The sequence below is a fragment of the Strix uralensis genome, chromosome 13 (genome assembly GCF_047716275.1).
Source record: "Strix uralensis isolate ZFMK-TIS-50842 chromosome 13, bStrUra1, whole genome shotgun sequence".
Classification (NCBI taxonomy): domain Eukaryota; kingdom Metazoa; phylum Chordata; class Aves; order Strigiformes; family Strigidae; genus Strix; species Strix uralensis.
Genome location: NC_133984.1, coordinates 24193696 through 24210317, shown reverse-complemented (window position 1 = coordinate 24210317; position 16622 = coordinate 24193696). Strand labels below are relative to the sequence as shown.

Below are 16622 nucleotides of genomic sequence, written 5' to 3'. Positions count from 1 at the left end.
CGTTCAATGCACAGATGATGACAGAAATTTGTATTTTTCAAAAAGAGCAGCAAATCTAATGTGTCCTTTCTGATGGAGAATTTAATGAATTGCACAATCTCCAAATGATCTTTAGTCATTAACCCTAATTACTGGAGCTGGTTACATACAAATTTACATTTGCAACCGGGAGAGCAGGAAAACTAGATATTTTAACAAGTATGTAGATCTGTCAATTTTATTAACCTTTCCTCTCCCTCTGGAGAGTGGTGTGATCTGAAAGGAAGAAAGTCCAGGAGGCCTCGCATGTGTGATGCACCGTGGTTTCTAACTGCCAGGCAGGGATGAGCTGCAAAGCTTGGTTTCAGTAATGAAGCATCTTCTTTTAGTTTATTAAGAGTAGGTTGGAGGTGATGTGATAATGGTCTGGCAGTACCTACATCCAGGGGGAGCTTCTGGGATGGTCTTTAATCTCTCAGACAAGAGCATCGTGAGACTGGAGAGTTAGCCAGAAAAGAGGTTAAAGGTATAGCATGCAATGTGAGTTTAATGATCCAGAGGAACAGTTCCCTAAGGGCGACGTCTGCTGCTTTCAACCAGACTTATTTTGGAAACATGATGCAGAACCTCTGGTGGGATTCTTGGGGACCCCCAGGAGGAAGCTCGGGCCACCTGCCCCCAGTGAGCCATCAGGGCAGAGTGAGCGTGTTTATCTGGGAGCTCGTCTCAATTCCCAGGCTTCCAGGTGGTACTGGCATGTTGTATATTTGTCCCAGGGTTTTGGACAATTACTTTATTTTCAGCTTACTGTTTGATGCATGGTTCACAACGGTTCCTGGGAATTTATGATAGCCAGGGAAGAGCTGATGAGTCAGGAGGCAGGCAGTCATTAATTCCCAGTAATGCCTTGGACTGAGTTCATTAGTGTTATCAGAAGATGAAATGATGTGAAAAGTAGGTTTATTTATTTTTCTGAGGCTGATGCAGTTTGCTTTTGGAAGACACTGTGCTCTGGGGAAAAGCAGTGCCAGTGCATTGGCAAGCGAGGAGCCTGAATCCTCTTGCAGCAGTTTGTTCAACGCAGAACTGTTTGCTGTGTGTTTGAAGCAAGAGGTTGTATCAAGGTCACTCCACTGAGATTCAGCTTTGCAGTCTCTGTGAAAGGAGAACTCTCACGCTCACTGTCCTCGTAGATCTTTTTTTACTCCTCTCCACACGTTAAAGGCAGGTCTCGCAAGCTCTTGCAGAAAGAATAAAAGGTTTGCAGAATGGGACTCTTACAAAGTGTCCTGCTATAAAGGACTGCTCTGAATCAGAAACTGCATCTGTTCCAGGAACTGTCTCTGTCTTTCTCACACCGTCCCTCTGGGTTCAGTCCTTGCCTCTGCTTCATTGCCAGGAGGGCAGTTTGGTGGTTGCAGAGATGATTCAGGGCTGTTCTTCCCATACCAGACCCTGAAGGGTGCTGAGGAAGAAATGGAGAGGTACCCATCTGAAAAGCATTTAGTAAAATGCAATATAATTAATCTGGCAGTTGCCATAAAACCTTCAGGACCCGTCCTCATGGAGTGTTTCCCTTTTTTAATGTCGCCTGGAGGGTGCATGGACGGTGAGACCAGCAGCACTTCCCACTGCCCTCCCAACCCAATGCCATTTAATTCCTCTGCTCCGTGCGCTGGCACACTGGGCTCGGGAAGTCAATCTTGGTTTGAATTTCATTCCTTTCCAGCAACCTAATGCAGGTGGAGTGTGTCACGGTCACCGTCCCGTTCCCAGTTAGCATTCTGTCGATGTCACAGGGAGGGAAGTGGCCTGGGACGGAGTGAGCCCCAGAAGCACAGCCCCTCCTCACGCCGTGGAGGGCAGTGGGGTCATTCTTACACTGATGGGGGACGTGGATTAATTCAAACACTTGCCAGCACTGAAGGAGAGACAAAAGCACACCCATCCAGGCTGCAGGCTGAGCAAATAGAGACACTGATCACTGGAAAGTTTTACGAGGATAATAAAAACCATCATAATAAATGGCCATGAATATTTCATGGTGGGTGTAGTGCTGATATGATGTATCGTATAGGAGTGATGGCGTTATTCAACATTCGGATGCAAATGGGGAATGTGTTCTATATTTTGCAGGTTTCTCCCCAGACACTCTTATGTTTTCTAAAAATCAGATTGACTGAGAGCTTTTGATATGAGAAACAACTTCAGAGCTCTGGTTAGAGTAAAAAAAAAGCAGTCAGTATCAGAGGATTGGCGGTGCTAAAGATGAAAAAATACCATGCAGATCAAGTAGCCCATTTCCCTAAACATCGGGGGAGGCTAGGTAGGAGTTACCAAAGGCAAATCATACGCTGTGATGTCCTTGGAGCTGAGAGCTGAGTTCTCTACCTGATAACAGCATCCCCTCTGCACTGGAGACTCCGAAATGCTGGGAGGCTGCAGCACAATGCAGCCACTGGTACCCAGGAGAGGACACAAAAGCTATGGGCCAAGTCCTCCCTCCTCACCTACTGCTCAGTGGCAGATGTTTGACCTTTCTTGGGGTCCCCTTTCTGCAGTGGGCCAGAGTTTTTGTGGTTTGGGCTTTTTGAGTTTCACCCACACTTGTGTATTACGTTTGCTTTGGTGGAGCTCTTTGTTCAAAAGCATCAGCTGGCAAGATGCCTGGCCTGATACCTTCATCAGAACAGGTTCCTCTGCAGGGACACGCGGTCCCCCTCCTCCTTGCTGTGCCAAGGGTGCTGGGCAACTGCACAGCACAGACCTGCTCTGCCCCGGGAGCATCACCCTTACCTACTGTGAGCCTGCAGGAGTTGGCCCTGCGCTTTGACATGTAGCCAGAGGAAACTGGATTTCTTGGGTGTTTGTTTCCTTCTCTCTACTGGCATATGCTTCTGCATGAGCATGAGCATGTTTCAGGGCAGAAGCTTGCTAATATATAGTCCCTTGATAGCCAAACATCTCTATGCCATTGCACACAGGAACATATGCACAGGCGTGCACAGGCAAGTGCTTACAGCTGTCAAGGCCAAGTACCGGTCTGTGCCTGGGTAAGACAGCAGTGGGAGGACTAATAGCCCCCCGTTTCCTTCCCACAGCTCTCTCTAGCCTTTGCTGATACATACTGCACACTCCTCTTCACAAGCACCTTTCACAATCTTGCCCTGTCTCCCTCTCTTTTAATTAACTATCAGGTCTCCAGACATCTGTCAAAATGCAATGCCTATTGCCTATTCGCAAGTTTGGGTGTTGCAGGAACAGTGTCTAACAAGCCACCTGCCTGCTATTCCCCCTCTTCCTACGCTGTCTTTTCGGCAGTGGTGGCAAAGCCAGGGTTTGAAACGAGAGAGGGGGCAAGAGAAAATCAGCCTTTGCAGGTGCCTGGCTGGGCAGAGGAATGGATATGAAGTGGAACCAACTGAAGGAGACAGCCCGCAGGCATGTGCTTCATCAGCTGCGGGATAAACTTGGCTGTTTTCACCCATTGCTGCTTCTCTCTCTGCTTCCGTTTTCCCATTTCTAAGGCAGGGTGAGGAGCACTCCAACCTCCTTGAGTGAATCAGGAGGACCTGCAGATATGCACCTTGTGACAGTAAGATCTGACAAAGCACCAGCCACTGCCACTTCCAAAACCTGCTTTGCCACCCAGCATGGGCTGGGGAGCATCCCTCCTGCCTCCTCTGTCTGTGGGGACCCCCTCCATCCTGCTGGGGTTATCAGTACAGATACCCCACCAAGGACCATTTCTCCTCTCTTTGCAAGTTGCCAGTGAACACACAGTGATTCCTTTGGATTTCTCACTTATTTCTTCCTCATGGCACTGCTGAACAGCTGGTACCAATGACACTTACCCTGGGGGCTTCTTCCCAAAATGGTTGCTCTCTGGTTTTGTCCCCCACGCTGTACTGGCAGGCTTGGGTGGCCCAGGGCCTTGCTACTTAGTGCCTTTTCAGGCCCTTGTTCCAGCTTCCCAACCACCACGAGCAAGGTCTCCTCCTCCCCATTTTAATTTCCCTCCCGACTATCCTGGTTGGGACACAGCACCCACGCACAGGTGTGGATGCTGCTCACGAGAGCACTTCTGCAGAGCACTATTTTCACCAACACGTCAGTGAATAAACGGGTCACAGCCACTCGCAGAGCAAACCTTTGCTGATGTGTTCAGCCAGATGGCATCTCAGTGGAGCTGGGCCCATCAAACTGCAAGTACTTTTCCAGAAAAGTAAAAAAAAAAAAAGGAAAAAAGGGAAAAAAATAGAAAAAATGCACTTGTTTTTAGAGTCTGTGCCGGAATGATGCCGTGAGCTAATTTTTCCCAAACTGGGTGTTGTCAGTTGATGAAAACTCTTCCACAAAGGTGTTAAGCTCACTTGCTGGATCAGAAGTATTTCTTCTTGGAGAGTGCTGATGGGATTGTGCCTTGATCAGCCAAAATGGGGCTGATTTGAATGTGCTTTACTACAAAGCAGTCATTACATTTCTCTTTAGGATTCAAATGAACATTTCCTCCATATTTCAGCTGTGCTGAACTGGCTTTGCAAAGACCCCTTCAGGCATTTTCTTAAGAACTGGTGAAATTACCCTGCCTAACTGCCTCCAGAAGTTAAGTTACCAAGTGGAAACTGTGCCACAGAGGTCCCAGGAGCTGCGTGAAGCAAATGGCACGTTGGTTTCTATGCCAGTCTCAAGGTAGCAGCTGAAGCATAAAGTGGGGATTAAAAAGGACATAATATGCTCACACTCGTTGTTTTGCTTTGGACTCTTTTTGTCCATTAATTTGTCACTGCTCCTGCTGGAAGATGTGTGGATGGGAGAAGCAGCATTTGTCCGTTTGTTCCATCTGCTCTGCTAACACCTCGGTAAGTAGGGCTGGGGCTGCCATCAGCAAGTCCCATGCTGAGTGACCAGGGGCAGTGACTGGGGTCTGGGTTAGCTATGTGAGTGTGGGAGACCCTCCTGCCCCCTCTCTGACTGCAGCACCCTGTAGCAGAAGAGCCTCAGGCTTCTTGCTCGCTACAGACAGGAGTGATTTGGCATTGCAGCCAGGAAGGATGATTCCCAGTTAGCTGTTCTATGTGGTGTTTCCTTCGTGTGGAAACTGGTGGCATTAAAGCCACAGATATTGGCCACACAAATGCCTGTCAGCTGGACTGACAGTTTGTGGCTGTGGCTGTCCTCCTCCCAGCCCACTACAGGAGGAAGAGCTCTCTCTGGGGTATGTACTCAGGTATCTGTTGTCAAGGTTGAGTTTAGCTGACATGAAGTGTAACAATAAAGACAGCCTGTATCAGCTTCAAAATAGCTAGCAGAGCTCCAGGTAGTATTTTCTACAAAATTTGAATCAAATCAGACAAAAAATTTCTCAATTACATTCCCCCTAGTACAGAGTTACAGCTAGGAGCTCATGGGGGTACTTACATGAACTGGTTTGTCACTTGGCAAGACATTGGGGAAGAGAAACGCTGGTAACCAACATTTTGTTAACCAGCTGCAAAGCAGCTACAGAGAAATCACCACTGTGTTGGGGTCCAGCATCAGTGTCACCCCCTTCACCTTCACGGGGCTTCTCTCATTTCCTCCAAAGCAGGAGCCCAACTCTGCGCCCAAGCCAGGGGCTCTTGGCTCTGCAGAGGCTTTTTGGACCTGTTGAGAGCTCCAGGAGTTTAACTGTGAGTTAAGGATGTTACGAATATCCGTAACATCACACCTGAGGGCTGGGGTCCCGTGCTGCTTAAGCCGGTGCTCCTGCTGGGGCACAGAGGGGAGCCTCCGGGAGCTTGCAGTGATCGACTCCCTCCCTGTGGTGACGCAGCTGTGGGCTCAGAGGGTGAAATCTCTCCCATGCAGGACGGGGAGGAGGTGCAGAAGAGGCAGGTGATGGGTGGAGGAAGAGGGGCAGTTTGCAGAGGGTGCCACAGTTTTCCTTGGCTGGGGGCTCTGTCAGTGCTCCTGGGAGAGGGGTGTGTAGTCTCACTGCTGAGGGTTTTTTTATTTTTCAAACCGTCAGTTACCTGGGTAGATTTGGCAAGTGCTATCACACATGTGAAAGGAGAAAGCATGATGAAGGATCATTAGAACAAGGTCTGGCTGATTGGGAACTCCATCACCAAATGTATGTACCTTGTCCCTGCATTGGTTTACACAAATAACTCTGAGTTATTGCAGAGCTCTGAGATTTACTCTCCTTACGTTTACAGTGACTAGCTGTAAAAGGAGGCATCTTTTTACTTCTCTTGTGTTAAGCACAAATGAAGCGCTTCCCTTCTAAAAGCATTTTAAGATGAAATAATTAACAAGCAGGAAAACAACCACCAGTTTGGAACCTTGCAAAGCTGTTTACACTTCCCCCAGGACCCTTCCTCTCTCTCATCCCATTTGTCCTTCTTCCCTTGCAGTTTATGGCCCTGAGCTGGTAAATCACATGCAGGCCTGTGCCTCGCTCTGCACGTAAGCAGTGGTGTGATCCTGTGGAATAAATGTGTGCGGTGAGAGGGACTTTAGCAAAGCACACTCCTGCTCTCTCCCCCCGCCCTCCCCAATGCATCACCCCCAGGCTTGCGAGCACTCGGCTCGTAGGTTTATTATTTATCTTGGTGAGCTCTGTTCAAACCTGAGAACCTGACTTCATGCCCCTGAATTACTGCACCAAATCTGTGCGTAAGGACCTGAGTTTCAGCAGTGACTGATATGAATAGGTCTGCCTGCAGCTAAAAATAGAAAGCACAGGGCAGGCCTCCTGGCAGAGCTGTAGTAACTTCTAATATAAGGTGGCTCGACAGCAGTTCCCATGGCGAAGCTTTCTCTGACGCAGTGGGAAAGGCTGTAGCGTGTGCTCCAGCCAATATTAGCCACAGAGATACTTTGTGGGAGCTGGCTCGTGAGGCACAAAGGCCAATACTGAGTTTTGAAGTTTCCTTCTCCCTAGTACAGGGGTGCCCTGCCCTGAAGAAATGACTCCTTGGCTTTGCATTTCTCTGTGCCTCAGTTTCCCCTCTGCAAGGGGCTCCGGGTGCCCTGTGGATACATTTTAGCCGTAGGGTTTTCTTGCTCTCTCTGCAACAGGGGAGGCTGCAGCACTGGGGCAGACCCGCGGACCCCAGCCCACTCCCCAGCGAGCCTGTTCCACCCGGTGGCTACCCTCTGCGCTTTTATTCCTCCTCCTCCACGTAAGTGTTTGCTCATTCCCCCGCTCCCAAGCCCAGCAGGAAGATGATGCACTTTCTCAGCACCCCTGGCTACTCTGCCCCGGGTATTGCTCTATGGCCTTGCTTGCAATGAAGTGTTTCCTTCCTGGCAAGGCCAGACATGCCTGTTGTAACTCTGTAAATCTCCCTCATGATGGGAAGTTATTTTTCCGTTCATTAGGGTTTATCTGCTGTGAAAATCTGCTCCCGTCCCCCAGAGTACTTGTGCATCAGTCATGACAATGGTTCGTCACAGCGAATCGCTGTGAGTGGCTCCTTGTCCCCCATGCTGGAGCATACGGTCTCCTGGCTTCACGCTGCCCCATGCAAAGGCTTCTGCATGAGGAGCAGCTGCAGAAAGGCTTAGTGGATCTCCCTAGGGTCAGCCAAGTGTAATAGCCATAAAGAAGTGCACTAGACAACGTCGTGGCAAGAGGAGGCAGCAGGAGAGTAGGGATGGCTCTCGGGAGCATCACTGTGGCACCAGTGCCACTCTCCTCCTTGCCCAGGAGCAAGGGTGCTGAAATTGGGGTGCCTCGGGGGTGCAGGGAGCAGCAGGACAGCATGAGGACAGGGCTGAGGGAGGCAGGGCGAGGGTGAGGGCTTGGCTGCTACAGCAGAGCTCAGCTGCATGTTTGTACAAAATGAAAGTGCTGTGATCCTTTCATCCTGGGCAGAACACTGCTCCTGCATCAGCCTGAGCAGCCCCTCGGTGCAGGACTTGGTACCTCTGGAGCTGAAGGGACCTGTCAGGTAGAAGATTTCTTGGGGCTGTTGCACAGACCACAGGACTGGGACCTTCACCTGCAAGGGTGCTTAGCCACTCTGTTAGCATGAAAATAAGTGTAAAAGAGTGCTGTGGATGGGGAAAGGAGCAGACCCTGCTCCCCAGGGGCTGTGACTTTGGAGGGGAGGAGGGAGGGCAAGCGTGTGCCCCTGGCCGGTTCATCCCCACTCTTCCCCAGCTGGGGAGTGGGCTGTTGGAGCAGCGGGCACACTGGTATCTCCCTGGGCACCCTCCTGACATGCTGCTGGGGTCCCCTCAGCTCGCTTAGTACTGCAAGAGGGTAGCACGAGTCTGAGGCTGCCCTGGTCTCTGTAAGCCTCATCCTGCCACCTCTGTGGGGAGGAAGCAGGAAAACAGCGGTAGTTAATCTTTATTTCAAGGCAGAGCTCAGCAAGAACAACCAATCCAGCTTTTGGGCAAACGGGTTGCATAGGACAGGCTGCCACCACTTTCTTGTTCTGCCCTCTCTCCCCTCAAATAAATTTTGGCTGGCTGTAGCAAGGAAGTTGTCCCTGGGGCTTTTTAGGTGGTGAAGTTGCTGAATCAGGGCTGATAGTAGTTCTTGCACCAGCATATCTGTGGTGTGGAAGTGAGCAGCCCTAGCATGTTGTGGGTGCCATGGTCCCACAACAGGGACCCACAGGGGAAGGAAAGGGCTTCCAGGGAGAGGGTGCAGAGATTAGAGATTAGGGGTGTGCTCTGGGTAAAGACAGCTCTTTACTTGGGATAGGAACCCTCCACTTGCTCTCCTGTTTCCCTGGTTTCTGTCCTGTGCCCGGAGAGCTTCTGGGGAGACCCAGAACTGTTGCCTTCCCAGTGCAAACAGAGGCCTTGCTGGGTGAGCACAGAATCCTCCTGTAGGAAAGCTATCCCTTGGTGGTGTGTTCATGGTCCATCATCTGATGCTGCACAGGGCTGAAAGGCAGGATGGAGATGTGCTTGTGGCTGCCCATGAGCCCTGGTCACTCACAGATCCATCCCCAGGGCAGCTGCACTCCTCAGAGCCCCTGTCGTGGGGGGCGGCTGATGGGTAAGACCAGAGCCCAGCCCTGGCAGAGTGGACCTCCCCTGATCATTGCCTAGAAGGTCTGGCAGCGTCCATAGGGCATGTTTTGATGCTGCTAGAGATCAGATATGCTATTGAATGAATCTTCCTCCATTTGCTGTGATAATGGCTTTAGAATTGTGGTGCGATGGATGCACTCCTCCTGTTTGAACCAACTGAACTCTGGTCTAGGCAGGTGCTCAGCAAGCAGGCCTAACCAAAGTTAATCCTATTGTGTGGGGCTATCAGTGAGAACTAACCACCAAAACCAAAAAAAAATGGTTTGGCTGGAGACTCGGCTGATAAGCGACCAAAGCTGCTTTAACACAGCAGAAAATCTGACTACAATCAACCACTTTACACCATAAATATCTGCATCCATCGGGGTCTGTTGAGCTCTCCCTCCACCGCAGCTGGCTGAGCAGCAGTGATCTCCCCTTGAGCAGGGACACCTCTCAAGGTTACCCCTCAAGGCTGAGAGATCCCTCACTGACACCAGACATCAATGGGTTGCTACGTGACATTTTTTGCATGCAGGGAACACTTAAGATACACATAGTAAGCTTAAGTGATAATCTTAGTATCCCATACTAACTTTAAGTGTAGTAGATAGTCTGGATCACCAATCCATTTGTACTTATTAAATATTTTGCCTAACTAAATTTACTGATTAGAACTCAATAAACTAACTGCTAGCTTAGACCTGTCTGAGTGATCTCCAACTCTTCTCCTACAGCAAAATCGGCGTAGTCAGCAGGATGGCAGATTCAATTACTGACTATTTACAGAGGCAGAGAATTAGTTCTTCTCCAAGATGTTCTGAGGATTGGGTGTGCAAAAATTGGGATAATTGGAGTAAGACAGAGGAACAGTTAAACCTCATGAGAGGGAAACTGAAAAATGGTAAAGAACAGGGAATAATATGCAAGATTTTGGGAACGTGTTTGGAAGCAGCATGTCATTATAGGAATTACAAAGAAAAGGAAATGAGAATGTTACAAGATGAGGTTGAACAAAGAAAGCAACAAGAAATGCTGTTATCTCTGTGAATAGAACAATTACAGAAACAACTGGGGGAGGAAAAGGAAAAGTGAAAAAGGGTAGAGGACAAACTAGAACTCATGATAACTCAGGGCCCCAGTCCCCCAGACACTGTAAAGATCCATAAGTTAATTGTGTCCCTGGAAAACTGGGGCGGAGGTATATGGGGGGATCCTGACCAGGGATTTAGTGATGAGAGTAGTGAAGACAGTGAGTTAAATGAATTCGAATTTAAGGTGGCCCCTATTATTAAAACTGAAGTGTCTGTAGGGCCCCAGGGGGGTAACCAAAGAAATGCCACAAGACCAATTCACGGGACCCTCTTCAGCTGGCTAATTTTCAAGAAAAATATGGGTGGAATCCTGCCAAGAGCGAAAATGAATATTTGTGGCATGTCTCCTTAACTGGAGGAGATCGTATTATGTTAAACCAAGATGAAGTGGATGGCTTTTGGGGAGCAGGGGTATTTTTAACAGGGGGACCAGAGCCTAACAATGAACCACATTCTATCACACACTGACTTGCTTATTGCGCAGGGGGCACAGACCCTCAGGAATGAGGAGAAGTCTGTGCTATCCCTATATGTTTGATTTAGGATACTTCACATTTGCTGGTAGCCACGGTTAATAATTATGCTAGTAGCTCTAGTTACCACACATATGGGGACAATTATGAGGTTTTGAAACTTGGTTGAGTGAGACTTTGAAGTGTGGTCAAGATGACCTTGATCAGCAAGAAGATATTCATCAAGGATAGACTTTGATCTCTGGACCCTAGAAAACAAGTAGAACATCCTGGACCATAAAGAGGATGTCTGGGATTGTGTTGAGGATGAATTATTTGACAACCTGGCAATCTGACTCTTCGATTAATTATCTTGGCAATGAAACTAACTTTTGGGTGTCCTGACAGTGAACTACTTTCATTATAATACTAAAAAACACATCCACAGGTCAAAAAGACCCCTACTTAGGTTAAGACCCTTCCCCTGAGCATGCGTAGTAGAAGTATTATGTAAGCTGTATTATAATTGTATGTTAATCACTAACCAATCAGTACTTAATAGGCGTGTTTGGAAAAGCACTAACCTCTGATTTTTGTGTATAAAAGAAGCACAAAAAGCTGCTGTTGGGGTGCTTGATTTGCGGAAAAGTCCACTAAGCACCCAGGCCTGAATAAATACAATATCTCTCCTGAGCGTGTTAGGATTGGCTTATTGCACGCCAGGCACGGATCCACTTCTCGGGTAGCACGTTCATTAAGCGATCTTCCTACTGCTGTTACAAAGGCAGCCTGTGTTCAAGCTATGAATGACAGCGGTGAACATGGCAGCTACCCTATCTCAGCTCCCACAGACCCCCAGGCCATGAAGCCACTAATATGGGGAGCACTTGTTGTTTTAAAACTCTCTCTCATTACAAAAAGAGATGAAACAGAAGACAACAGTGGAGCTAAACATCGTTATTAATGCTAGGTGGATACACCCTAGACACTCACTAGGAGGGGTAACCAGTCCAGAGTCTCTCCACTGAGACTTGTGTTATTCCCCTTTCCAGGAACAGTACCGGGGTGATATCAAAACACCCCCCCTGGAGACTAGGTCAACCACTGGAAGAATACTTACCCTTCTTGCAGGAGTAGTCATCTCCAATGTGAACCAAATCTAGTTTATACGTTAACAAGCCCAATGCATGGGGTGGAGACCCTCACTTCTTTTATTTGTACAAATCAATATGGTAATGATCGTAATCGTGCTTAAGCCTGAGTGCATTACAATGACAATCGCTAACAAAGCAAGCTATAATTGTACAGATTTAGGAGTCCCACCCATTAACACGAATTTGGCAGAGGGAAATAGAAGCATAAAATGTGAAACACAGCCCCCAAACAATGAAGGGGAAATTTCCTCCCTTAGTTTTCAATACAGTTCCTTCGAAAAGTGGCAGATGTAAGAAGGCTCGTAGCTGTTCGGTGAGCGTTACGTTAGAAGAACATACGAAAAGAGAAATAGTAAATACGTGGAGATATAATTTATCCACAACTGAGATAATTTATATCAGCACAGCAAAAACTACCTTAACCCCCACAATGCATCCAACCGAGAGCCCCAATAAGACTGTTGAAACATTATCCCCACAAATTCAGGAAATTGGACCCTATGCTATTAAATATACAAGTGAGCAACAAGTGCTGTTTATGATCCCTCAAGCGAGTGGAACTATCAGTGCAGGCTAACATATCTGCAATTAAACCTACCTGCTCATCATTCCTAAATATATCCTCTACAGGGTGGCTAGCACGGTTGCATGGGTGAACCCTCATCTCTCCAGAATGAGCAAGGAGAGATACGACTGGCGTCCTGGGAACAGGATTAGGAGTATTAAACAGCATAGACACTGAAGTTTTGGCAAACAAATTAAACTTGGCAGCAAGTGAGTTGTAGAAACTAGAATAGCCATGACGATCTTCTTTGCTGGCACTAGGAACTAGTCAATGGCTTTTAACTGATATATTGCTGAAATGGGAAAGAATTAATGAAAAGGACCACTAACTAATTGTAGATGTACTTGGCGTCACCCAGAATAATGTTTCCTTAGCTCTTAGCTGTACCCAAGCTCAGTTATGGGTGCAATCCACTACAGCAGCAATTATAAGGGAAGGCAAATGAGAGCACCATACCCACTGAGATTTGAAAGGTAACTGCGACTCAAATCAAAAAAAGATTTCCAATCTTGGTGGTATCTAGTCAACTTCACTTATGACTCCACCACAGCTTTTGTTTTAAGCATATGCAATGCTTTGGTATCTGCCATATCTCCAATCATTGCGCTGGGATTAAATCACCGCGGAACTGTACTCTATCCGTTAGAATATAGAGTATGGGCCCAACAAAATGGGAACAAATGGCAAACTGTCAATGTTGACGCATGTGTTGTACGGAAGCAACACGGATTTATTTGTGTAAGTAATAGCATTAAGGCCCAAGATGTTTGTCTTGATACTGAACAAAATGTTTGTCATTCTGAAATATATTCTGATGAACCCCCTGAAACTGTACTTGTGTATGTTTGAAATGGATGTGTTTGCATAAGAACCCTTTGTGATTCTATATTTATAGAAAATATTATATATTTATAGACTGTAGATATACACAATTACTCAAATATCTGTATTTGTAATTTTACTAAAATTATGGGATGCAACTTTATTCAGCTCTTGTCACAACCCATCAATCACTACAATCTAACTACTCACTTAGGGCCTACCCCCATTGGAATGAATCTCACATTGATAAGAAAACTGTGGCAACATGATGACCCAAGTCAATTGCTAAAACGAGTTCAAAACAATGGACAAAGAACCCTAATTACTGTCCATCATGATGCAGATGAGATACACTGCGTCCCAGAAAGAGTGAAGAAAGATGGAGAACATCACTGCTGAGAAACTCTGCTTGGATGGTCACCAACAGCAACTGGAGCTTTGAATTTGATGTTACACCCAATTGTAGTCTTGTTCACCTTTTTCGTTCCATGTTTATTGTTAACCCTTTGTTTCTGTGTCGGATTATGGCACTTATCTCAACGTGTAATAGCTACGAGTGAACATGTCGATATTAAAGAATCAGTAAATCTGATATATTCATTTATTTACCAGCCTATCAAAAAGCTGATGTCTTTACTGCCCATATTTATGGCACAGAGGCCAGAGGTGACTGTACCATCATTCTGTGAAGTAAAGTGGATTGACTGTAGTCATGGGGTGGATAGTGTGGTGGATGCACTTGGTTGAACTAACTGAACTGTGGTCCAGGCAGATGCTCAGCAAGCAGGCCTAACCAAAGTTAATCCTATTGTGTGGGGCTATCAGTGAGAACTAACCACCAAAACCAAAAAAAAATGGTTTGGCTGGAGACTCGGCTGATAAGCGACCAAAGCTTCTTTAACACAGCAGAATATCTGACTACAATCAACCACTTTACACCATAAATATCTGCATCCATCGGGGTCTGTTGAGCTCTCCCTCCACCGCAGCTGGCTGAGCGGCAGTGATCTCCCCTTGAGCAGGGACACCTCTCAAGGTTACCCCTCAAGGCTGAGAGATCCCTCACTGACACCAGACATCGATGGGTTGCTACGTGACATTTTTTGCATGCAGGGAACACTTAAGATACACATAGTAAGCTTAAGTGATAATCTTTGTATCCCCTACTAACTTTAACTATTGACCACCGATCCATTTGTACTTATTTTGCCTAACTAAATTTACTGAGCAGAACTCAATAAACTAACTGCTAGCTTAGATCTGAGTGATCTCTGACTCTTCTCCTGTGACACTGTGGTTGACATTCCTTGAGTTGAAGGTGCACTGTGGGATTTTAAGTCATTTTTTCTCCTGTTCCACTCTGTTCTTACCCTTGCTGAGATGCTGCATCCTGTTGGTTCAGCAAGCAGGGAGCTTTGCAGCTTGCCGTGAGTGGGATGGGGTGGATTTGTGTTCTGGGGTCAGTGGTAACTCCCCAGTTCCATCCCAGCTGAGAGGTGACATTAAAGAGGTTTCCAGCACTAAACCAGTGCAGGAGCTGACATAACACTGATTCTACCTGGTGTCTTCGAGGGCTGGAATAGTAGTAGGAGGCTGTGAGATGGAGAGCCACCTACAGATGTAAGGTGATGGAGGTAGAGATGCTGTGGTTGCTGTGGCGTGCAGCTGGGTTAGGATATGTGCTGGTGGTGCAGAGCACAAAAAAGAGCCCAAATCCACCTGGGTGTCCCATCCCCACCCAGAGGTGGTCCAGGAAGACCGGACCTGCTGCAGGAGGTCAGCAGTGCCTTAGTACTCTTGCATGTCTAATGTGGCTGTATCCAAACTTTTAAGAACTCTGTGCAGAATAACAAACCTGATGTTTAGCAAAACGTAAGAAAGAAAATGTTAGCAAGATGTTTTGGCTTACATTTCAATTAAAATGAATATCCCATTAAATTAAAGTAAAATGAATGATCCCATTAAATGAATGGACTTTGAGTCCTTTAATCCTTTCGGTGACTTTGAAGGCTTCTCCTGGTCAGTTCAAAGAAGTGCTGCTATGCTTGGACTTAAAAGTGGCATCTAAGGGATGGTCACGAAGTGTCTAGGGAGGAAAAGAGTTTACGTAGCTGCAGAGATAACCAAGGGCTGGGAGCTGAGCCCTGTTACCTGTACGTGTGGGTCAGCATTGAATTAGACAGAGGCCTGGCTGTTTGCAGAGAGCTGATCGTACTAGCTGCATCATCTCTTCCAGAGTGGAGAAAAATAGCTGAGCAAATGGAGATGTGCAGGTGATCTGCAGTTCAGGGACTTGCTTTCTGTCTTGTATTTTTTGGCACTTTTTTTTGTTTTATTTTTCACTGCTGAGCTCTGAAGGGATTTGGATGCTTGACTCTCCGCAGCCTGCTGGCCTTGGCAAGAAGGCTTTAGCTTCTCAGCACTGAATAAGATAACTGTGCAAGCGTGAGTGTTTCAGCCAGCTTGGACGTAGAGCTGATTTATTACTCAATAGAGCCATTGAGGAGCTTGAAATTGGATGTGATTTGTACTCAGGGCCAGCGCTGGCTTGCTGGGATGAATTCTGTTCAAGGCGTCACCTGTGACTGCAGCCTTCCCTCCCCTTCGCTTCCAGAGCAACAATACTGAAGGGTTTTACAGTGACTCCCCCTCCCCACGGCAGACCCAGCTGACAGTGGGATCCCCACCGTTGCCCCCCATATTCTTCTCCCTGCCCACACAGGATTAGCCAGCCCAGATATAATCTCTTCATCCCTACTGAACTGCTGAGAAATCCTGCGCTGGCTGCTTTTGGGCAAAAAAAAAGCTCTTTGCTAATTCACAAAACTGAGTGGGGGCGGGGAGAAAGAAAAGAAACTAGGGAGAATAATTGGCTGATTCCCGGCATCCTCGATGGCTGTTCTTAAGCAATTATGGGGACTCAGCAACACCCGTATCACAGCACGTTCTTGGAGATTAACCGTCTGCTCAGCTGGCAATTAGAGCTGGTTAAATGGGAAGCTGCCACTTAGCTTTGACTTTGTAGCGGCTGTTTTCACTTCTCCAAGTCAGACTCCAGGCACTTAAGGGAGGGGTGTGAATATCTGTGGGGAGGATTAAGTGCGAGCTGCCTTTCCTACCCTGGGAGAGAGGTTTGTGGACAGGGGGCTGGAAGGGAATTAAAGCTATGCTCCATTTTCTTTGTTAGTCCATCCGTTGCCCCCCGCACCCCCAGCTTTTTCTGTCAAGCTGGAAAGCACAGGCTGCTCCCCAGTCCCATGTTTCCTCCTGCTCTAACTTTCCCTCCATCTCTGTGACCTTGGAAAACAATTTAGCTTGCTGATGCCATCTGTGAAAACAACAGTGCTGTGTGTTTATGTGCCGGTCTCATTTGCACAGGAAAGACATTGAGCTGAGAGACACAGGTTCATCTCTCTGCCCAGGCCACGGACCTCCTGTGAGATCCTGCTTAGGTCAGTAGGTGCCCCTCATGGTTTCTTCACTACAGGACATTCCTGCTTCCTGCGCTGTGGTGCATCTGAGGAGCTGAATGATAAAA

The 16622-nt window shown here is 47.3% G+C and overlaps 1 long non-coding RNA gene across 1 annotated transcript; it reads left to right on the top strand.

Moving 5' to 3' along the window:
* The first annotated feature begins 6894 nt into the window (after positions 1–6894).
* On the top strand, positions 6895–14343 carry LOC141949347 (uncharacterized). The gene is made up of 2 exons (XR_012630735.1): positions 6895–7148; positions 13428–14343. It is a non-coding gene; the product is annotated as an uncharacterized LOC141949347 (long non-coding RNA).
* The last annotated feature ends 2279 nt before the right edge of the window (positions 14344–16622 follow it).